A 24,875-nucleotide genomic window follows, 5' to 3' on the forward strand; every position below is an offset into this window, starting at 1 on the left:
TAGACCTTCAAAACGCTAGGATTGTTTCAGAACAAAAATACACTATTTTGCATCGATCTATTCCCATATCCTAAAACAAACAATTTTTGTGTTTTGGTCTGGTGATATAGTCAATTTATCATTGGAATCATGGCCTGGTTAAATAAATAAATAAATATAAACGAACAAAAGTAGAAAGTATTATACGCTAAGCAAAGATTTCATTTCAGTTTTTTCAATTTCGGTAAAAAAAAAAAAAAAAAAAAAATTGGCGCTTTTGATACTAGGCGCCTCAGTTATTTCCTTGTTGAATTACAGATACATTTCAGTGAAAAATAGGATGAAATTTGAAAGTCTCAAATCAAGGTAAAGCAGGGCAACGTAAAGAAAGAAAGGAAGAAAGAAAAAAAAAGGACTAAAATTCGACTGTCTCTCGAAAGCCAAGTAGTAAGTTCTATTGCTACTATTACAATTACAAATATCAATATCCAAAAGTGTCTGTTTTTTTTTTTTGTTTTGTTTTTACTTTATACTCATCTGAGGTAAGTAAACAAAAACAAATGAAAAAGGAAGAAAAATGGAGGCCTTGAAAGTAATTGTAGACAAATTCATCAGATGCTGTCTACAATGCACTGAGCAGAATGGGTCGGTGGGTCACATCCTGGGGCGCGGGGCCTCAGTGGTAGAGCATTCATCTCCGGTGTTTGGGGTCTCTGGTCTGATCCCACCTCGCTCCGTGTGGACTTTGTGGTGGACAAACACCATGCTCGTGGGTTTTCTCGGGGTTCTCCCGTTTCCTCCTACTTTCTTCATTTCTCATTAGCACTGTCTCCTTTGGCCTAACCAGCATAACCGTACGTATCTTTTGCACTGCGAGTAGATCAAGTGAAATTTTTCGAACACTAGCAGTGGTTTCTTCCTCAGTTTCCAGGCAATGGAACATTGTTCAGATAATTAGAATAAAGTGATAAGAAAAGGAAGAAAAGTTTGTAAATTTTCTAACTAAACAGTATGGGCCTTATGCAGAGTCGTTCTGACGCGTGATTAGTGCCTTACTAAGAGTTCGATTAACATATGTTTCCTGCAGGTGTCAGGCCTTTAGTATGTCGCTAATCATATTTCAAAACGACTTTGCATAAGGCAGTGTGTTTCTTAGGTTCTAATTATGCCATTATGTTGATGAGTCTCTGCCAAGAACCTGGATTCTTGATAATACATAAAGCCAGATGGTTCTTTGCATCAGAGGAGCATTTATTGATGTATGCTAATGAATATCTCAATAATAGAAACATAATTACTCAGTTCTTGTATATATGATATCCTAATAATAATTTTCAATCAATCCCTTCACTTTTCTTACACTATTTGTTATGAACCACATGGAAGTAACTTGAACACCATGCCTTCACTACTGACTAAGTGATTCACAGAAAGATATAATATACCAAATTTCAAAACCCTGAAATTATTTAAATTATTGTAAAATGTATATAAACAATTCAAGGCTGGCTTGAGTACAAAATATCTTAATTGAATGAATCAAGTTAGAGTTGTTTCCAAAATCTAATCCGGTTTATTGAAATAAGCCCAAAACTTATTGGGCCTTATGCAGAGTCGTTTTGAAGCATGATTAGTGCCAAACTAAAGACTTTGATTAACATAAGTTTCCTGCAGTAGTCAGGGCTTTAGTAATACGCTAATCATATTTCAAAACGACTCTGCATAAGGCGGATTATATTCTATCACACATACACGTGGAATTTCCCGACAAGGAATTATGAAAGGCTTCAACTTTGTTTTGGAATACGCTATAAGGAAAATCAAAGATAGCAACCAGGGCTTAGAGTTGAACGGTAATCACCAGGTTATGGCATATGCTGATGATGGAAATTTAATAGGGGACGACAGGAGAACAAGAAAAAGAAATGCAGAGATCTTATTAAACACTTGCAGGGACTGGGTTTAGAAGTACATGCAGAGAAAAGTAAATACATGGAAGTGCGTCGGGACCGTAATACAGCAAATTATAGATGCGTTAAAATATTAAATAATACTTTTGATAAAGTGGATAGTTTCAAATATCTAGGATCAATATTAACAGAGGAAAATCATATCCACGAAGAAAAGCAGGGAATTCATGTTACTATTCGGTTCAAAATCTCTTGTCGTCGCGAATTATGTCGAGGAATTTGAAGCTTAAAATATATAAAACGATAATCATGCCTGTTGTTCTATATGGTTGTGAAACATGGTCGCTTACTCTGAAAGAACATAGACTGAAAGTATTTGAGAACAAGATCCTGAGACGAATATTCGGACCCAAGAGGAACGAGAATGGGGAATGGCGGAAGCTTCATAACGAGGAACTACATAATTTATACGGTTTACCCAACATTATTAGGGTCGTCAAGTCTAGGAGGCTTAGGTGGGCAGGTCATGTAGCTAGGTTGGAAGAAAATAGAAATGCTTTCAAAGCCTTGACTGGAAGACCAATCGGAAAACGACCATCAGGAAGACCAAGGCGCAGATGGGAGGACAATATTAAAATGGATCTCGCAGAGATAGGAATACAAAGTAGAAATTGGATCCAGTTGGCTAAGGATAGAAGTCGGTGGAGAGCATTTGTGAACGCGGCATTGAACCTCCGAGTTCCATAAGCCATAGAGTTAGTTAGTTTAGTTAGTTAATATTGATTGCATTTCGCAGTTTTATAGGAAAAGAACCACCTACGTTGACTCAACACACTTTAAGTCTACACTTCAGCTCTAGACTTGCCGTTTGTCTATAAGTTGCATAAATCAACAAAAGGCGCAGCCTATGAAGCTTACTTCAACTATCAGAAGGAACACAATGTAAGTGCTTTTTGATATTAACCTTTCCTGATAGTTTCAGATTCCTTGCTTCGTATCTCAAGCACAGCTTTTATAAGCATTATGAGAACAAATAATGAAATTAAAACCTCTTTATCACTCAATTATCAGTTCCGTATTCTTTTAAAATCATGCTCGTCTATATCTCTCGCAATATTCTGTGAGAAATCAATCTAAGATTTACATATTGATTTTCAGTTAGCACTCCAGTATTTGAGAATTATATATACCTTTGAGAAAATAAAACTTTCTTGTCCATTTATCAGCATTTTGTTTTACTCATTCTAATTTTCGTATTTATAATTCTTGTACTATGAAATTTACCACAAGTATACAGTTCCCAATTATACACATAGTATCAGTGTTAAAAGTATCCTGCAAAATCATTATCAAATTATACGCTTACAAGAAGACATGCGACAATCATTTTGGACATGAGTGTACATCGGGACACACGTGCAGACATTCGAAGATTCCTCATCTGCATGTAGGGACCATGAAACATGTAAATGCGTTTCTCAAATTCGATTTTTCTTTCTTTTTTCCACGATTACCATACCTTTCCTCCCATATTGTGGTGGTAAAGTGAAAATGTAAATACAGTGAAACCTGTCTTTAGCGGAATCGAGCGGGACTTGCAAAAATTTCCGTTAAAGTCAGGTTTCCGCTTAGTGGAGGTAGACCTTTCCTTTTTTTTTTTAAAAAAAATACATGCGTATAAAGGGGCATACTGAGAAAATATATTGCTGTACGTACATTGTTCGATTACAGTGCTTCTTTCTTCTACGAATAAATACACACAAAAAAAAAAAAATAAAATGAATACAAAATATACTATGCACACGTTTTCTTTATTTTTCTAATAGCCAAGCAGGGTTTTCTGTGTACATTGCTGCTTGGCTGCTTGACTTTCCGCATACACTTTAGCCTGAGAAATTATATTAAGTGAATCAGAATCATTTTTCCATAAGGCAAATTTTTGCAGTTCCTTTAAACTTCTGAGAGCATCTTGATATGTATTTATTCTACACTCTTCTTCGAACTCGGTATCGTATTCCTCTTCTTCCTCTATCTCGTTTTCTTCTTTCCGACATTCCGTATGATTCTTGATTAAGTTGCGGGGATTAAGGATAATTTGTGGGGTGAATATGAGTAGTGGTTGGGGAAGGTCTACACTGTCCAGAAATATTTAACAAAAGAACGAACATTTTATCGCAGGCAGTATAATGTATATGTCTCACAAAATGTCTAAACATCTTCTAAACGCTGTAGTCCGGAACTCAGAATTTTCCGTTAAATGTTTATTTTTCTTTCCGTTGTCTGCGTAACACAGTTTCCGCTTAATAAAGGGACTTTTTACACGTTTTGTTCTCCAAAATTCATGGGACCGTGAAATATTTCCGTTTAAGACAGTTTTCCGTTTAATAAAGGGTCCGTTGAAGACAGGTTTTACTGTATTTAATCTCTACATAGAATAAATTTGCCGTGATTGACGCAAATTGAAAATATTATTATGCTATAATAGAACCAAGCGAGAAAGAGAAATCTCACAACTCAAGCAAATTGAAAGAACAATTGTTCAATACACACCGGAATATTGAGATATAATGTACACTTACACACTATATTTTTGTACACGTAGCGCGTGGGAAATTTGGGAGCAAAAGGATTTTTTAGAAGTTCCAAGTTGGCATCACTGAATTTACTTCTTAAAATTGTGATCTGAAATCTGTGAAAGGTACGACCGCTTATATTCGCATATGCCTTTTCTGTTGGGAGAAATTCATACTTCAACTGATGGATTGATGAAAGCATACGGTTTATTTCCTTGGGTTAGGTTGTATTGTATTGCACAGTAATTTGCGTTTTTGTTCAAGCGGAACACTGTTTAAAAACGTTATGAAGATTGGCGCTTTTGTTTACGAGAACGCCTCATTTATTGCCCTTCTATTGTAAGTTCAACTTGAATGGAACCTGTTTGGATGAGGATCTTGTTGGGGGCTTGATTATAGCCCCTCCCCTTCTTTTTAATTTTCTTTTAATGTCCAGAAACTTGAGAACATTCGACATAAGATTTCTTTTTTTCAAAACTACCAATACATGTAATCTACCTTGTTGATGTAGGACGTGGCAGTTACAAAAAAGAAAGAAAGAAAAAAAAACGTTGCTGAGCAAAATGCTAGGTGGTGCCGATATGGTTTGGTCTTGGCGCCTGTCTGCTTTGTTTTCTTCCTTTTCTTTCTTTTTTTTTCGAAATTAATATCGCAAGTAACGTGTTATTGTTTAGGTAGCGATACAGGGTAACTATATTTTTGAAGTAACTGTAGCGAGTAACAATCTCTTTTTTTATGATATGATTTTCTTTATTTTTATGCTACTTTTGAAAGTCTGATCTGCAGAGAAAATGAACAGAGAAAGAATGAACTTAAGATTTTCTTTTGATTTGATTTGGTTTTCAGTTTAGCACCTCTTTCAGCAGCGAGACTGTTTAAGACGTAGACCTACAGCTTAATGTGGGATCCGAATCTAATAAACTCCTGCCGGCGATCGAATCCGGGTCTCCTACGCGAAAGACGCGTATTAGAGCAACCATGTCTCGTCTCAAATCTCGTCACGAGTAGGGTTGCCAGACGTCCGGCTTGTAGCCGGACAGTCCAACTTTTGGACATAAAAGATGATGTCCGGCTTTGTACTCAAGCCGGACGCGCTTTTGTCCTCCTTTTCGAGTTTGGAGACTAATTAATAAAACAGGTCAACAAAGTTTCAAGATGCATAAAATATTTCCAGAATGGATATAGGATGAACAAGTTATTAGTACCATGACTTTATCAAATATTTGATCGCGGGACACTACAACACTGTGCTTGGTGAACCGAATGTACTACCATGAGCAAAATAAATGACGCGTCTCTTTATTTTGAAGTTTTTTGAAAATATCTCCGTTTTCTTTATATGTTCGAAATTTCGGAAGGTTTCCCCAGCAGGACAGGTTAATAACAAACCCGTTTTTAATATTTGTGTTAGATATTAGCTTAAAATAAAGAAATTAGAAGCAAAAAACATTAAATCGACAGAAATCTCGAGAATTACCAACTCTGCTAAAGTGGGAAATTTTCAAGAACACGAGGGAATTCTGCATTTCAACACGAAGCAGCGACATCTATGTCATTGAGAGAAATGTGGATTAAATCTACAAACTAAACTTTTAACGAATATTTCTAGTATGTCTTATTATATGCATTATCTGCAAACTCCAAATATGTGAATATATGCTAAGTATTAACATAAAGATAGAGCAAATAGTGGAAATTATCTATGGAAAAGGACGAATTGGTAGGACGATCGTAATGAAAAATCGTCTTTACTGTAGAACAGGTTCAGCTTACGTAAGAGAGCAAATAGCTCAGTTGGGTAAGGTAACAAGTTTGTATACCGAAGGTAGACGGTTCGAATCCCGTGGAAGTACTGTTGTCATTTTTATCACTACACTACGGTTATTTTTTTTTATTTTTTTATTTGGAAAAGAATCAAATTGTAACGTATGTGTAAAACCTTATGACGATACCAAAAAAAGAAAAAATGCTGTTGTCGCACTTGTATTAGCGTCCCTAATTTTGTTTGCAAACAGTTTCGTAGTTATTTCCCCTGTGCTCACTGCTCACCATATGCTCGCTGGCGCATAACGAATGTTTCCCAGTAAATGTTAATTCTAATTTGGAGAATTTTATAAAGTTTCACAATATTTCTCACTAGATAGTCTTCTATCTACGTGTTTGGATATTCTCCTTCTTACCTTCAGCACATAATGTTTACGTTAGAGAGTCAGACAGAGAAAAATCCTGGTTTTTCCTCCTCTATGACCACCCATCTTAAACCTCTACATATCATTGTTCGTCTCACAAAATTTCGGTGCTCCAAAAACATTCAAATAATAATAATAATAATAATAATAATAATAATAATAATAATAATAATAATAATAATAATAATAATAATAATCCTGAATATGCCATCCTTACATAATGTAGGATATCTTAGTTTCCTAGTTTAAATCTTAAATATCTTAGTTTAAAATGCTTTCTTTTTGTACTTATTTGAGCAACCATGTAGGAGGGGGTACGACTTTTTATTTTGCCCCTCTCATTTCAGTAGCCTTCCAACAGAAAGTAATTTTCGATAAGCAGGACAGACAAAATGAATAAGAAATATATTTACAGCATCCTCTCCCCTTTCATGATTGGAATATCACGTAATATTTTTTATTCTACGAAAGATGGCCCTGTGCGGTTAGGGGTAGGTAACTAAAAAAATACCTAATATATAGCGCCCCTTGATTGTAATATTACCGCTTCTTTATTTGTACGAGGGAGCCCCTACACAATCAAGGGTGACAAAAAGAATAGGAAGAGTGTCTATTGATTCCAGTGGTGGATCCAGCACGAACTCCTGGGGGAGGGGAGGGGAAGCGAAACATTCTTTTGATGATGTGAAGCTGTCACAAATTACCACTTAACTAAACTAAACAATAGTGGGGGGAACCGGAACCCAGTCAGTTTAAATTGATTTAAAAGTTTAATTTTTGACTTCATATTAAAGTTTTGGTTTCAAATGAGAATTTCAGTCCAAGTGGTCAATGATCAAATCTCGTGGGGCTCTTCAGTGTAGGCTAATACGGCCCCCTTATGAGAAAAGGCAAAATTATTAACATGTTTATAACTTTCGAATTTTTCGTCTATTTTAAAGAAATATTTTGCTTCGTATTAAAGTGTTGGTTCCAAATGACAAATTCAGTCCGAGTGGACAATGATCAAATCTCCGGGGGGGTCTTCAGTATAGGGGGCTACGGCTCCCTTATGGGAAAAGGCAAAAATATGAAAATGCTTATAACTTCCGAATTTTCCGTCTATTTTAAAGAAATTATTGGCTTCATATTAAAGTCTTGGCTTCAAATGACAATTTCAGTCCGTGTGGACAATGATCAAATCTCGGAGGGCTCTTCGGTGTAGGGGTTTCGGCTTCTTTATGGGACAAGATTCACGTAGTTGATATTGCAAAATTGTTTTGTATATATAAGTGGAAACTTGCACCATTTGGTTAATTTTACCTCTTATGTTTTGCAGATTCATATTCCAAGCAATAGTTATTTCGCAGAGCTAAAAGAACGCACTTACTAGTTTCATTAAAATGAAATGTCTTTTATGAGAGGAGCAGACGAACGAACAGGCACCCAAACGTTGGTTGAGTCGTACGGTTGAAACTCGTTAAGCTCGCTTCAATTATTATTATTATTATTATTATTATTATTATTATTATTATTATTATTATTATTATTATTATTATTATTATTATTATTATTAATAATAATAATAAAGCATTGTAGGGACCTTTGGTGCAGGGGGTCCGTGGCTCGATTCCACTTCGTGCCAAGTGAAATTTGAGGTGGACAAATACCGTGTGCATGGGTATGCGTTTTCTTGAGATTTTCCATTTTCCTCCCACTTTCTTCATTTCACCATTTCATTCATCATCATTGTCCCTTAGCGTAGGTGCATAATCGTCCAACGTTAAACTAGATATTGCAATTTCAATAATAATAATAATAATAATAATAATAATAATAATAATTAATTAATTTAACTGAAAGGACTGTAATTTATGTGGACAGCAATTATCATAAATATGCAACCATTATAAAAACAATGCTTTGAGTAGAAAGATAATCCTTCCCAAGTGTTAACGAATGCGCACGAGATAAGACATGTCTCGAGAAAGAGACAAGACGCGCTTTGTGACATCCAAGATAATACGAGGCAAATGTTTTGGACACGAGATAGCTTGTAAAATGTCTCGTCTTGTCTGGAATGTCTCGAAAACAAAAGTCTAAATTTTAAAATTATTTTTCAAGATCTATTCTCTCAGAAGTAGTTCTCTGCCTTAAAATTAATAACGACATTTGTGATTTAAAAAAAGATAAACAATGCCTAAAGTTAATAGTTAACTTTTCGAAAAGAAGCTTCATTAAGGGTGAACCTGAAAGATGTCCACAAACTTCGGGAGGTGATTCGTGACATCAAAAGGAGACAAATGGTCCTCTTGCAGTTTTCGAATTCAGATTCGTTGTCGAGATACAGGGTTGCCAACTGGTCGTGTTTGAGAAACTCACTGGGAATAAGTTCAAGTCCAAGAATAAACTACTACTCATATATTTTTCAGGTCAATTGACTTATACCATGTTGCAAGGTCAAATATTTATTTATGAAGTGTGTACAAAATTCGCCAGGGTCTTTTCTGAGAAAATCGTCGAGAAAAAGTCACCTCCAAGAATAAACTACCCCTCGTAAATTTTTCTAAGAGAAATATCTGATACTGCAATATAGGGTTGTTAATTAAATATTGATTAATGAAAAATAAACAAAATTGTTAAAACCATTTTTGAGAAAATAGCGTTTTTCGATTTTCGGCTGTTTGTAAACCACACTTATTTTAGGTGGTAGGAAAAAATGGAAAAGCTCCTGTAAGAATACTAAGTAAACCCTAAGTTTAAAATTTGGTGTAGATAAGTTGAACGGTATGGCCTCTAGGCGAGTGCATATAAAAGTGTGCCGAACGGTCGGACCGGAAGGACGGGTGTCGAAAAGTCACATTTTCGGTATGTAGACGCCATGAAACATGTAAATCCGTTGAAATCTGAATTTGATATTATTTTCACAATCACTATATTTTCTTCTCTCTTTTGTCGCTCGAAAAGAAAAGCCTGAGTTTACCACAAAAAGCTAGGGAGTTTCTCAAAAAATATTCAATTACAGGGCCACCGCACTAAACTTTTTCAATTCAATTTCTTAACTGTGTTAGGCCGCAGTTGTTACTGAAGTGTGTATTTGGATAATACGAATAAAATTATCGTATTATTCAAATACATCGAATGTCAGATTATCGAATAAAAAACTTCGATTGAAGAAAATCCATACTACAAAACTAACTCACACTTTGAGCACATTTTCATTAGACATATGATAGACCAATTAATGCAATCATTGTTTATGAAATATGAAAAAAATCAAATGAGTCACTTTGGGAAAGTCGTTCAAAAAGAACACGTCAGGAGTAACCTACCTCTTGTGAATTGTTTCGAACAATGACTTAAGATATACTTTTGGTTATTAATGAAATATTTATTTGCGAAATTTGAACAAAATCGCCTGTCGTTCGAGAAAATTGTCGGGGAAAAAACCTTGACCCCAAAAATAAACTATTCGTTGTAATTGTTTTTCATAGAAATGACTTATACTAAAATATAGGGTTATTAATGAAATACTTATTTATGAATTATCAATAAAATTGTCCGAGTAATTTTTGAGAAAATCGTGAGGGAAAAATAACTCCCCGAATAAACTATCTCTTGAGGATTCTTTCAGGGTAAGCGAGTTATTCCATATTATTAGGTTTTTAATGAAATATTTACTTCTCAGTACGAACAAAATTGCTTGACTCATTTTTGAGAAAACCGTGGAGGAAAAACACCCACAAGAGTAAACTACCCCTCGCATATTTTTTCAGGACAAACGAGTTTTGCCATATTGTTCGGTTATTAACGAAATATTTATTTTTGAAATATGAATAAACTCTTTTGAGTCGTTTTTGAGAAAATCGCCCAGACAACACTCCACCAAGAATAAACTACCCCTCGCATTTTTTTAGGACAAACGAGTTATGCCATATTGATAAGTTATTAATGAAATCTTTATTTATGAAATATGAACGAAAACATTTGAGTCCATTTTGAGAAAATCACTGAGAAAAAACTCACCCCCTTAGTATAAACTACCCCTTGTAGATTTTTCTCAGATAAATGCCTTATACCACAAATTAGGGTTGCTAATTAAATATTGATTTATAAAAAAAGAAAGAAAACAAGATCGTTAGAGCCAGTTATGAGAAAATATCTTTTTTTATTTTCACCGTACAGGAAACTACCCTTGTTTTGGGAGTAGGAGGGAAATAAAAAAAAAACTATAGGAAATACTATGAAAATCTTAAACTAAAATTTGGTGCAGATAAGTTGAACGGTATGGCTTCTAGGCGAGTGCACAGAAAAGTGTAGCGAACGGACGGACGAACTGATGGACATGTATCGAAAAATAACTTTTTCGGTGTTAGGGGCTATAATACGTGTAAATTCGTTGAAATCTCAAATTTGATTTTTTTTTTCGAACGCCATACTTTCTTCTCTCATTTGTCACTTCAAAGTAAAAGGAACTCAGAACTACAGATAAAAGACACCTACTTTTACACATAGACATTTATTGATTTAAAACTGTTTTAGTTTGTGTCATTTCACTTCCAATTGAAAGGTTTTACAATGATTAACGGCATACCAATGACGAGACGGAAGTTTTCAGGAAGTAAATGCATTCAGAAGTCTAGACTGCATTACAGACTGTTTTCATTTCTGCAATTGTTAACAGCTGTAATTTCGTCCAAACGCTACATGAAATAATTTTTGGTTGACGTCATTGTATTACTATTTTAGTATTGTTCTCTTCAGACTTGGTTGAAGTTTTGTCTTAACGGTTATACATTTTTTCTTTCTTATTTCATCGTTACACATAAGAACAAAATGTTATGGTGAGTGGATAGATTCGAACCTACGAACATTGAGTTTATATTCTTCCAACACTTTACCAATGGACCAAGCTTTGTCTTCACGTTAACGCCCGGTTACAGGGTTTACTACGATTTAAATAAAATGGCTGGCTGTTAGAATTCCCTGCTCACATATTTCGATAAATAATTTTCATTGCTTCGTAGATACGTAGAGCAATGTTTAGATACACATTTTAGGAGAGTGAATTTTGGTGTATATAATAATTTCATGCCAGGTAAAAGCTAGATAAGTTTTGATAAAATGTTTCATATGTAGTTCTCAATAATAAGCTTGCTGTTCGGAGTGAAGTTCCAAGGTTCAGCATTGCCTAGCAATTTTTGCTATTAATATCCCTTCTAACAATATTGGCAGTGGACAAAAGTTAGCCCGTGTTGAAGCTTTTTGCTCCTAATTTAGTTATTTTACTTATTTAAGGAATATATTGAAAATTGTCAGCAGGCACGTATGCAGTAATTTATTTCGGGAGAAGTCCGACTTCAATATTAGGATAAATTATAATAAAATTTAAAAGATAATCCTTAAATTTAGGCTAAATTTACAGAGAAGTTGGGATTTCAGAGGGGAGTCCGGACCACCTGGACCCACCCCTAAATGCGTCCTTGTTTGTCAGTAACGTTTCCTCGTTTTGAAACCCTCAAAAACTTAGGATATATAAAGGAAAACGAGTTATTTTCGATAAAATATCACTTCAGAAGACGCGACAGTTTTATTGCACATGGTGGTATCCCAAGTTCACAAGGGCAAGAATTCATTAATTTTGATTCTCTGTCATTGTGCTCTATCGAAAGGTTAGGTTTGTAACATATTACTCCTACGAACAAGCATGACTGGCAGATAGGAATACTGAACACAACTCCAGAGAAATGCATGCTGAACTTCCGTTTATAGCTACACTTTGGTGATTTGCCCTCAAGGTCAATCGAGTGGTAATTCAGTTCCGTCTCTGTTCTTAAGCCATGTTCGTATTACTTCGAACAGTTTTGATAATGAAAAGCATGCCTCTTAATATAACAGACTTCTTTCGCGTAATAAATCGAAACTCAGTTGGTCAGAGCAACTAGTCTGTAAGAATTAGGTTGTTAGTTAGTTAGGAGCCCAGTACGAGTAAGGGTTTTTATTACTATTGTTTATGTCTTTTTTATGTGAGGAAAAATCAAATTGTGACATCGCGATATCAAATGTATTTGATTAGGTAGCTTTGTCTTAGCTAAACTTTAAACATCAGTAACCGTCGAAATTATTTCACCAACTGATCACTTACTGAACATTTCAAACACGTCAAACCAGTGGCATAACATGAAGGTTAACCTCTCCTCTGCAGTCCTTAGTTATGCGTCCGTACTTTCAAGGGCGGATTAAGGGCCGGGCGACTGCCCGGGGCGCCAGAGAAAGAGGGGCACCAAAACGAGCCTCAAAAAGTAAATTTTTTAATGTGCTTTCTACTGACGTTTTTGGTTTATATTCTTGTAAAGTAGTGGCAATTATATGATCTTTTTCCATTTCACTATGGAAGAAGAGAGTTTCATAGTACTAAGGGGGCTGTATCGAAAAATTGAGAGATGGCATGTAGAATAAAGAGTGTTAAATAATAATAATAATAATAATAATAATAATAATAATAATAATAATAATAATAATAATAATAATAATAATAAATATGAATGTCTTTGGAGAGCCGAAATTATGTGAGACGAACAATGATATGTAGAGGTTTAAGATGGGGGGGTCATAGAGGAGGAAAAACCAGGATTTTTCTCTCTCTGACTCTCTAACGTTAAGATTATGTGCTGAAGGTAAGAAGCATCATCATTCTACAATAGGTTGCTTTTACGTAGAATATCTATTACTTGAGCTCCCCTCCTTCGGGCAACTTTGCTTACTTAGTAAATTCAAAACAATTTCAATTTAAGACAAATATTTATAGAGAAAATTAAACATTTAATAGGGAAATCTGTTATTAAAATATCCAAACACGTAGATAGAAGACTATGTAGTGAGAAACATTGTGAAACTATAAAATTCTCCAAATTAGAATTAACATTTACTGGAAAACATTCGTTATGCATCAGTGAGCACAGGGGAAATAATTACGAATCTGTTTGCAAACAAAAATTAGAGACACTAATGCAAATGCGACGATATTTTCTCCTTTTTTTTTTTTTTTGGTATCGTCATGAGTTTTACACATATTTTACAATTTGATTCTTTCCCAAATAAAAAATAAATAAAATAACCTTAGTGATAAAAATGACAACAGTACTTCCACGGGATTCGAACCGTCTACCTTCGGTATACAAACTTGTTGCCTTACCCAACTGAGCTTCTACAGTAAAGACGATTTTTCATTACGATTGGGCTAACAATTCGTCTTTTTCCATAGGTAATTTCCACTATTTGCACTATCTATACGTTAATACTTAGCATAGATTCATATATTTGGAGTTCGCTGAAAATGCATATAATAAGACATACTAGAAATATTTCGTTAAAATTTTCGTTTGTAGATCTAATCCACGCTTCTCTCAATGACATAGATGTCGCTGCTTCGTGTTGAACTGCAGAATTCCCTCGTGTTCTTGAAAATTTCCCACTTTAGCAGAGTTGGTAATTCTCGAGATTTCTGTCGATTTAATGTTTTTTGCTTCTAATTTCTTTATTTTAAGCTAATATCTAACACAAATATTAAAAACGGGTTTGTTATTAACCTGTCCTGCTGGGGAAACCTTCCGAAATTTCGAACATATAAAGAAAACGGAGATATTTTCAGAAAACTTCAAAATAAAGAGACGCGTCATTTATTTTGCTCATGGTAGTACAAATTTGGGGAATTTCATCAAACTCGTGACATCTTACATTTTTTCTCCATATCGAATTGTAATGCAGAATGTGAAAGAATATCAAGAATTAAGTTACTTTTTTTTTGCATGCTAGCCAGAAGGGCTAGCCACCTTTAAGAGGGTTATGCCCTCTGTTAGGAATGAGGTGTAGTGATATGATAGGTTAAGGTTACTGTTGTTGGGCTAAGTGTTTCATTAAATATTTATTAACTTCAAATTGTCAAAATGAATGAAACATGGTGACTTAAGGAACTTTGATCCTTAACATTTGGTGAGGTGAAAAAAAAAAAAAAAAAACAAAGTTAAATATACAAAATAACACAATGATTAGAAATACGTGAAAACGTGCATTGAAAAAATGTGCGTGAAATATAAGAATAGAAATAATAAAACAAAACATTTCATAAGTTACTTTGGACGGATTTTAAAAATAAACTTACCTCTTAGTGTTGATACTGTGAGAGCTGAACTTCATTTTTTTCCTTTTCTTTAAAGTGAGCTGTTTTGATATAATCTGGAATCAAACTTAAGTTTCGGTAAAAGCATTTTTTTAAAAGTCAAAGTGTCCTCCTTTCCGATTTTACAAATTTGGCAAGCCTAGTTACGAGACTTATCTCGTCTCGTCTCATGTGCACTCATAACCAAAGCATAAGTAAATAAGGACAATTTTGTTCAAAAATCATAGCTAACCACCTGTCTAAAACAGGGTGTATCATTACAACCGCACATAGGTCGTGAAAGTGTTTTTGCTTGAAATAAAGACCTTAGTTTCAGAGAAAAATTTGAGTTCCATTTATGAGTAAGAGTAGATGACTTCTTAAAGAAAGGTGGGTGGCATTAACGACGTCAGAGGGGCGGGCGCCCCCCGATGGCTACCTCTGCTTCCAGACATATGTTGTAATATAGATCAAATACATTACTGCTCCTCTGTCTGCTCCTTCCCAAAATAAACTAAAGCTGTCGTCGTTACTGGTGGGTGACTAGGTGTTCTCAAACTAGTGATGGACAAAACCGTTTTTTTAAAAATCCTTAAAGCGGTTTCGAGAAAACCGAAATACGAAAAACTAACATTTCGGTTTTCACCGAAACCGGTTTCTGTTTTCTTCAAAACCGGTTCGGTTTTCACCGAAACTGGTTTCGGTGAAAACTTTTGGAAAACACATAAAACTTTCTGTGGAAACGGAATCGGTTACCGGAGAACAACGAAATACTATTCTGAGCAGAAATAGAACAAATTTGAAAAAAAAACGGAACCGGTTTTGAAGCAAACCAGAACCGGATCCGGTGAAAACTAAACCGGTTTTGGAGAAAACAGGTTTCGGTGAAAACCGTTTTGAAAATTTTCAAAAACCGGTTTTGTCTTCCTGAAAACCGAAAAACCGGTTTTTGATGCCACCACTAGTCTGTACAATGCAATTCTTGTTATTCCGATAAGCATTGGAACTCAGTGGTAGAGCACTCATATCATGTGCGGGGCGTCCCTGCCTCGATCTCCGGTCGCGCGATTTGTGGTAGACAACATTGTGTCCATGAATTTTCTCGGGGCTCTCCTTTTCCCTCCACATTGTCATTACACCAATTTATTTTGTTGCCATTAACTTCCTTTAATTGTCCGTCTCCTTTAGCCTAAAGGGCATAATCGTGGGACGTTAAACTCGAAGATTTAATTTCATCTCTTATTATAAAGGAATAACCATTAGTTCAGAAACAGTCTTTGCGGTTGTTGCCTTTTGTTTCCGTAGTTACTGGTATAGGTTAAGTAGAGACGTATTTATGGGTTACTGCTTGATTTTGAGAATCTTTAGATTAGATTAGATTAGATTTAGATTTGTCTAAATCTAAATTGTATGAGAGAAGACTAAAGCACTTCTGCTTACTATTGCCTACGAGACATGATTTGATGCACTCTTATCTCAAAAGGATGTCAACAAATTGCTTTTTCGTCTCGAAAAGTCTGTATTTTTCTATTGGAAGACTTATTTCTCGTCTCACTTTTTATCAATAAAATCCTGTCTCGTCTCTCGGACAACACTACTTATGTACAGCAAAGAATGCGGTTGTTAAATATAAAAAGAATCAAATCTTTACTATTATTGTCATTAACTAGTTAATTAAAAGAATCCATAAAAGAAAAATTGTGGCTTTATGTAGATATAAAACACAATAAAACATAATCAAAAAAGAGTATCGGATTAACCCCACATTTGCAGAATGTGTAGACTGTAGAGGTTGAAAGACAGTAACATTAATATTAGTAAAACTCCGTGATGCATGTAGAAGATCAGAACTCCAAAAACAGTAACCGAAGACAGTACAGAGTGCTACATTTCAGTAATGATCGATTATTGTCATAACATGAGTTTCTGAGCGGTCCAACAATGCTTTGTCGTTGCATGTGGTAGCAATTCCAGTAGGTTTCGTTCCGTGATAGCGGAAGAATATAGATGTAGCATGATTGGAGATTATTCTTTCCTGTAACATCCTTGTGCTCCTGTTGGTCAGAACGCAACCACAGTGCGAATATGAAATCGATGGCTCCAGAAGAAAAACACAAAACGACGTGCATTATCCCAGTAGCTGCGTTATACTACGGAACGAGAAGACAAATTTCTTATATAGATGGTTATAGCAGTTCACACAGTCATATACCCTGAACAATAACGCATTATTTTGTGGTTGTTGCGCAGTGGACCGGTCTGCACTAACTTTTTGACGTTGTACAGCGGGGAAGGGTATATTTGCACGGCTGCGATTCCGTTTCACTGCACAGCATAGGTGTACAGTGGCAACGCTGCCGCGCATGGCAAGCCGAATGGGACATCTTTTTCTCTGCCAAATTCTGGTTGTAGCATCGTGATATCGTGTTTTGCGACACTGTAGCAGTACCTGGGCAAATCTAAATTCCACGTCACCATACTGGTTTGACATCGGCCATTATGGTACAGGCTGAAATTGGTTTCCTTACCTGCTGGTGTCTAATACGCATTAACGCGTTTTTGATCCGCGGAAACTACACCGCGGAATGGGCTGATGTAATTAGTTCTTACTCCAATCCTGCAAGAGACCTTTTTCTGACAAGATGACGCACGGCTTCATGTGGCATGTAGCGTCCTAAACTTCGTAGGCGAACATGGTCTGCTACTGCTCCCTTTATTTGTGTGTTCACCTTATCTCTATCCAATTAAACACGTGTGGGTCATTGTTGTACAACGTCTTGAACAACGGATATCTCCCAGCTACAGTTAATAAAACTTCGACAACGTGCCGCAGACACATTGGTTTCGATGCCCTAAGAGGACATCGAAGGTTATCATCGTGAAGTCGCAGATGTTCTGGGCACTCATAATGGCTACTGAATATGAAATCCTGTTAGGATCTCGCGGTAGTCACAAATCGAAAAGACCAGTAAGAGTAAGTATTCTCTGTCACAATTGTGGCTCCTATCTGTTTATGTTTTCCATGAGTAACGTAAAAGTAACGTATTACTTGTTCTGAAATACCGCAATGGTAACTAGTTACATTTTGAAAGCAACTTTATCAGAAAATTTAACCATGCTCACTCCATATTTAAAGCCAGAAAGATAAATAATGAACTTAATAGAGTAAAAGTGATCTTCAATATACGAGTTTGTTTTAGTTCTAGTATTTATCTGCAAAATTTGATGAAAATCGTTATCAATACATTACGAATAGCCCTTGTAAAATATACATAGACAACTACTGAAATTGATCTTTCCATTAGGAAGTTCTTGGGAAATGAAAATTTATTAAAGAAATTCCTCCCTTGAATTGGCTGCAAGAGACATATTTGTATGCTAATTTAATTGGCTACATTATCTGTCATGGGTGGTATCAGCGACGGGAAGTCAAACTTCTGTCATTAATTGAAATTTCTGCTTTAAAAAAATATGCTGTTAGGATGTGTTACCCGAATGGATTGACATCTTAGCTAAAACTTGTAATCATGTACTTAGTTGCTGACGCCAATAATCTGTTCAAAGCCTGTCCACACGGTGTATAATTAAAATCAGCCACTTTATAGACTTGAAAGATTAATTTGCTAACATGTTAATAGCTGTTGCTTACGTAAGTAGGCTTGGCCTATACTATTAGCTTGTATGAAGTCACGCACTTCTCCAGAAATAAAACGTAACGTCTTATCCTAAACAACGGTTTCACATTGTCTTTCGGAACCTTGGCTCGTAAATCTGTCCAGTGATCTGTTCGAAACCTACCTCTTGCAGCAACCTTGAAGAAGAACTGCCTTTTTTTGATTGCATCATCGTTGATCAGTTTCTTCGTTGGGGTCCTCCTTGTCCTTGACGATGAAAAAATTGTCAGTTTGTTGCAGAAGATGAGCAGATCAGGACTATCAATGAAGGTCATCGATCTTGTTGTTGCTGGCTCTGTCAGTAACCACACCTTTAATGTTTCTGTCCGTAGCCTTCCTACAATATCTTTTATGTAAAGCCGTTTTAAATTATGCGATTTTTCATGTTAAATTGCATGCAACATGGAGATCCAGGGACACTACCCAATACAAGTAGCTGTCAAAATCAGATGAATCGAGAGAACCGTAGTTTAGAATCACTGGCGCAAATCCTGGGGGGATGGGGGACATGTCTCCCAATCTTGGAACTGGGGGACTCTTCCCCCCAATAATGCGATTTGAAATGTGTGATGATTTGAGTCCGACTGCCGCAAAGGAAAGTGAGATGAAATTGATGTCCCTTGACTTGTTTCATTTTTTTAAAAAAACGTATTCTTTAATATTTCATTGTCATTAATTATTGTTAGTCTATTTTCAACTTTTTGTTTAATTCCTGTAACGATTCCTATAATGCTATTGAGATCATCATCATTTTCCTCAAAAAAAGAGTACTATTGTTGCATCATACATTTTCTTTCTTCATAGTGTTGTGAAGTCATTATTTATATTATTATAAAACAAATGTCCCAAAATGTCAATGTGGATCATTGTGGATGTCCAGGTAGAAACATACCAATTATAAATATGCATGTATTCAAATTTCAGAATGCGTTCACTTCTCTCATTTGTAATACAGATATGTTTCACTACTTCATCTACGTCGCCTGATATATAACAGGTTAACCTCAGAGATCAGATTCTTCTACCGCAATATGAGTCTCATCTCCCCCTCCCAAGAATAAGCTTCAAATCTGCCCGCTTCCAAATGTTGAAGGCAATTCTGCTCCCCTGATCCTCCAACACATTGTTTTTCAACTTCATAAATATTTTGAACATCGCTTAAAAAAGAAGAAGAAGAAGAAGATTAGGAACAATCTTACTCGTCCTCCCCAAAATTGAAGACAGATTTGCACCGCTGTTCAGAATTGCATGCAGTTATGTGAGGCAGATTAAATGCAGTATTGGATTGGTTCAAATTGTACGTAATATTGAGTTAGATTGCATGAAAAAAATTGCATAGTGTACTAAATCCCTTGTTATTGGCTCTGATACTTGGATGGAATAACTTACTAATCTATGTTTTACTACAAACTGAGACTTCTGGTGCTTTATTAGGATCACGCTAGAGGGTCTTTTGTAATTTTAATACATCCGTCTGTCCGTTACTCCACGCAATAACTCTTAAACGAAAGTGGATTTTTGAATTATGTTCATTTTTTTTTACAATAGGATGCTAGAGTGATTATCTCTTGGCCAAGTTCGTTAATGGAGTCAATTTGTTAACATCTTGTCTGGTAACGGTGACTTTAAGGTAAGTACAAAATATCAGAATTTCTACAATTGTAACTAAGGTGTATAACTTTAGAATGCTAGAAGTTACATACTGCGCCATTAGATGGCAGCAAACATCCTGTAGCAATTGACATCTAGCGGACAAATTTGCAACTTCATGGCGTGAACCTCTTACTGTCTTGAAGAAGAGTTTATTTAGTACCTATTAGCGAGATTATTTTTTTTGTTTACGTCTATTCTCAAGGATCTGTACCCATGGGCGCTCACAGCGGGAAGCAAGGGGAAAATTACCCCTTCTGGGTTTTCGAAAAAGGGGTTCAATTTTTCGTAATACATGGCAAAACGTATCAGATTTGATCATTCCCATACTACAGTAATTAATATATGTCCTGTAGTTTATATGTACTGAGGAAAAACGTGTGTGGCGCACGTAAAAAGTAGGTTACATGTGTAAATCCTGTAGTTTTTTGAACTTAACGTACAGGAAACGTATAACTGAAAAAAAGTATATTTTATACTTGCTTTCCGTGTAAGTGTTTCGAATAAACGTACTTTCCGTACAAATGAAAGAACTGTATATAGGTGTTAAGGATCTCACATACAGATGGACATATGTAACATACAGCTGACGTAAGTAACATACGTATACGTATGTGATATAGGAGGACTGTTAGATGTTAGACATTCTGCAACGGCATGATGTAGTATCTAAGCGGAAAAAGTAAGTAGCTTATGGCTAACGTATGCTTCTTACTGATTTCCGAAGTAAATATAAGGATTCCGTATATTTGTATCATATACCGCTGTCCGGATAATAGATTTTTCTCAATGTAGTTATGCAATGTGTGTAATTGTAGGATATGTAAGTATAGGATCACCAGGAACATTTAAAATTTATGCACCCCGTATGGTCACGGTTATACCCTAGGCATCTAAAGCTTTTGGTCCATATTGTGTCTTTCATCTGTATTTATTTCATGAGTTCGGTTCTGTTCTTGCTTTGGTACATTGTTGTACACGGTCATACATCCATTTAGTATCATTGCGTGCTAACGTCTGTTAGCATCTTTGATTTCCCGTTTGTCACTTTAATTTTGGACATAAGTGTATCTTACAGACGATGAATCCTAGTAAAGTGATTTACAAATAGAACAAATGCTACCAAATGACTCCTTATTTACTGATAAACTCTACTCCTAATTGAGGCGTCCGATGGCGTAAGTCACTTTGGAGCAGTGGTGCTTTTCTAATTTTTAACAACCGGTTCTCTCTCTCTCTCTCTCTCTCTCTCTCTCTCGCTATGTATATATATATATATATATATATATATATATATATATATATATATATATATATATATATATATATATATATATATAAGAGATAGTGGATGGATATATAGGGAATAGATATAATTCTCTTAGAAAACAAACCATGCAAGGTAGAAGAAACATTTCCTTACTGGTTACTACAAGGGACTAGTAGCGACTTACACAGTATCCTAATAACAAGATGGTGTGACGAAATTATGTAGCACTTTAAATATCTTGGAGAAGAGTTGTCCAAGATATTTTGTTCTCAAAAAGAGTTGGAAAGATCTTCATCCAGCAATGGATCAACGATTGTTGATGATGGTGTTTCAAATATAAATACCCTCACCATTTCACTCATATGATACCATTTTTCATTTTTGTTATCTGATCATCATTCTTCATATCTCATGTGTGTATTTATGTCTGGGTATAGCAAACCGTTCTGCGAACTCAAAATATTTTAACAAGTGAACCGGTGCGAACCTGCTGAATAGCGTGATTCCGTGCATTTTCACACGGTGCAATCTCGCACGGTGCTCATTATCGAGCAATTTCACACGGTCCTGGTTATCGCATTAATCAGTCAGCACGTGTGGTGCATTTTCACACGGTCCATCTGTAATCACGTGATTCACCCTGAAACTCCTTTCACTACAAGGGGAGGGAGGACAGAACAAGTATGAACTAAGTAAGAACAGAGAAAGAGCAAATACAAGTTAAATATGAACAATTGCAATTAATACTAGAGAAGCTAGAAAAAAGAAAAATTAACAAACACACGTTATAATAAAGAAGAGGAAAATAATTACAAAAATAAAATAAAACTAATAACGAAAATAATAGCAAATTAAAGTACATGAAAATAAAAATTCAGAAAAACAAATAATCTTGCGAAAACAGACTAAAATGTGTTACTGGTTTCCACTCCAAATTGATATCGTCTCTGCAGGTCGACTTTCAAGGCATTCTGCGGCTAAGTTGATCAAGATCTCTATTTTCGGAAATAATGTATGGACAATAAAGTCATTCTCCACAGCAAAGAATAAAATAAGCACTTTATTAATGAAGTCGGAACCCATTGTTTAAAAATAGAAAGATGAGTTAAATGAACTTTTATTTTGTGATTATTCTTTTCCTGTTACTGCTTAGTTATCTCTGCAGGTGCGTATGGCCATGGTACACCTGTGAATCATGTCATTGAAGGGTGGGGGATAAATAGGGTATAAAAGAATCGCCCTTGATGTCTAATTCCTTAATTTTAGTGTTTTCGTTGTTCGGTGAACATAGTGATTCAACGTAGAAATGGAGTTTATAACAACTAACAGAGGTAATCGTCTCTTAGTTCATGCAGGGTTCCAGTACTACATGCAGAGAGAAAACAGGGATCATACAGTATGGGTAAGTATCGTATTAATAGAATTAGGATTTTCTGTAAAAATTCATGTTTCCTTTTTTTATGTTCTTAATTTCTTTTCTTTTTTTTTGGGGGGGGGGCGCAAAGGCTTCATATAATATAACTAGACATCGGATTTTTATGCAAATGCATTGTTTGCTCGTAAGCATCTCTGTTAAATTTGGTAGGGGTTTCTAGAAATAATAATATAGTCCGAATTTGAAGCTTTGTAGTGCATATAAATGCATATTTCAAAGGTTAGAGCATATATTAGTACTCAAGAGCATATTCAGCACATTTTATAAGTTTTTATTTCAGATGTATGCTTACAACATGGAATAAATCCAGTTTTAGTTTATATTTTCAATACATTTACATGCCTATGCAACGGAAGGGCTTTTTGCATGAGAAGATGGAAGAATTCCTAATTTATAGACGACCAATAATGTTAGAAACCGATCACCAGAGCAGAAATGCCCACAATTACCAAAACGTTAAGAGAAATCTGATAATAATAATGACATTGTAATATCGTGTCGACATCAATTCAGAAACAAGAGAGACGAGTATTGCTACTCAGTGAATGCTTAGCTCTAGTTGGTGAAGTTCGACACGAGCTCCGGTCATTTTCTGGTAAATTCGGGCACTCCTTGAAAAAAAAATGACGGATCTTATTGGGAGAAACTCCAACTAAAAATAATTGAAGTCATGGGAAAATATCTCCAAGGGTTAAATTTCAATTTGCCAGAATATATATATATATATATACTACACTTGCTCCTCTGCGTAAATATTGTATAGTAACATCTATTGATGTTAATAGTTCATTTTCTGGCTACAAATGTCATAAACGGATACCAAAAAATGAAGAGAAGCATCTTGTGATACACTGTAAGGCTAATTGCGGGAAGAGCAAACCCTTGAAAACGATTATTATTATTATTATTATTATTATTATTATTATTATTATTATTATTATTATTATTATTATTATTTGTACAATGGAAACGTGTAGACTCGTATTATTTCGTCCCGGCGGGAGCTCATGTGGTTCGGATTCCACGTTAATAAGTAGGCCCACGTCTCATATAGACTCGATGCTGAACGGAACGTTAAACTCAAAATCAACTCAACTCGTATTATTTCGTGTTAATTGAATCCACTGTAAAATACAAATGTCAAGAAAACCAGAGATCGTGTTCTCATATAACTTAATTCCATTATTTGTGTGTGTTTTAAAACGTTAAGAGTATGTAACCTATAACTATTATAAAAGTAAATTCTAAAAAGAAGTCCCTGAAGTTGTATGCATACTTCATAAATTTTAAGTGCATAAAAATCCGATGTCTAGACATGACATGTTCTCGTAATACATGTTAGTTTCTTTTAATAAAGTAGGTTGGCTTATATTGTGGATTTAATACATTCTTAGTTTTCGTGGTGGTTGTTTTCATAAACTGGGCACCGATCGTCTAAGGCACTCGAAAATATGCAATAATGTATGATATCTTACTTTATGATATCTTACATGTATGATGGTATTTTGAAAATTTCGTAACTTTTAATCTTTATCTGAATTACAAGAACAGTATCTGTATTACTTTTAATCTTTATCTGAGAGGACAGTATACTTGCTTCTCTAAAGCATAAATATTTTTTCACGTTGTTTTAGTACTTCTAATATAGTAAAGCCCCAATTATCCGCGGAATTTGGTAGCAAGGGCACCAGAGATGGCGAAAATCTCCGATAACCCAAAAATATTTCAGCATAAACACTGTTTTATTGTACGAACAAGACATAATAAAACTTTTAAAATATGTACAATACAGCAGAAAATTGGAAATATTGATTTTTACAATGCAATTTATTTTTATGTATTAGAACATACAGTACATATCTGCGTACGGATTGTCATCCCGCAGCGACTCGAGTACTTATGAAAAATAATAGTAGGCGGCTGCAGCAGGGCTTAAAAAAAAGTACTCGCGGATAATCGGAGCTTTACTGTGTTTAAAAATTAACTTTCTTTCATGTGATATTTTGCCTAAACAAATATCTACACATATATAATTGCGTAAAAGGAAGTAATAACACA

The 24,875-nt window shown here is 35.2% G+C and overlaps 1 protein-coding gene across 1 annotated transcript in view; it reads right to left on the bottom strand.

Moving 5' to 3' along the window:
- LOC145687929 (uncharacterized) overlaps positions 1-24,875 on the bottom strand; it is a 122,057-nt gene that overhangs the window by 11,603 nt on the left and 85,579 nt on the right. The window lies entirely within an intron of this gene.

This window comes from Thermobia domestica, chromosome 6, assembly GCF_964235325.1.
Source record: "Thermobia domestica chromosome 6, izTheDome1.hap1.1, whole genome shotgun sequence".
NCBI classification, from domain to species: domain Eukaryota; kingdom Metazoa; phylum Arthropoda; class Insecta; order Zygentoma; family Lepismatidae; genus Thermobia; species Thermobia domestica.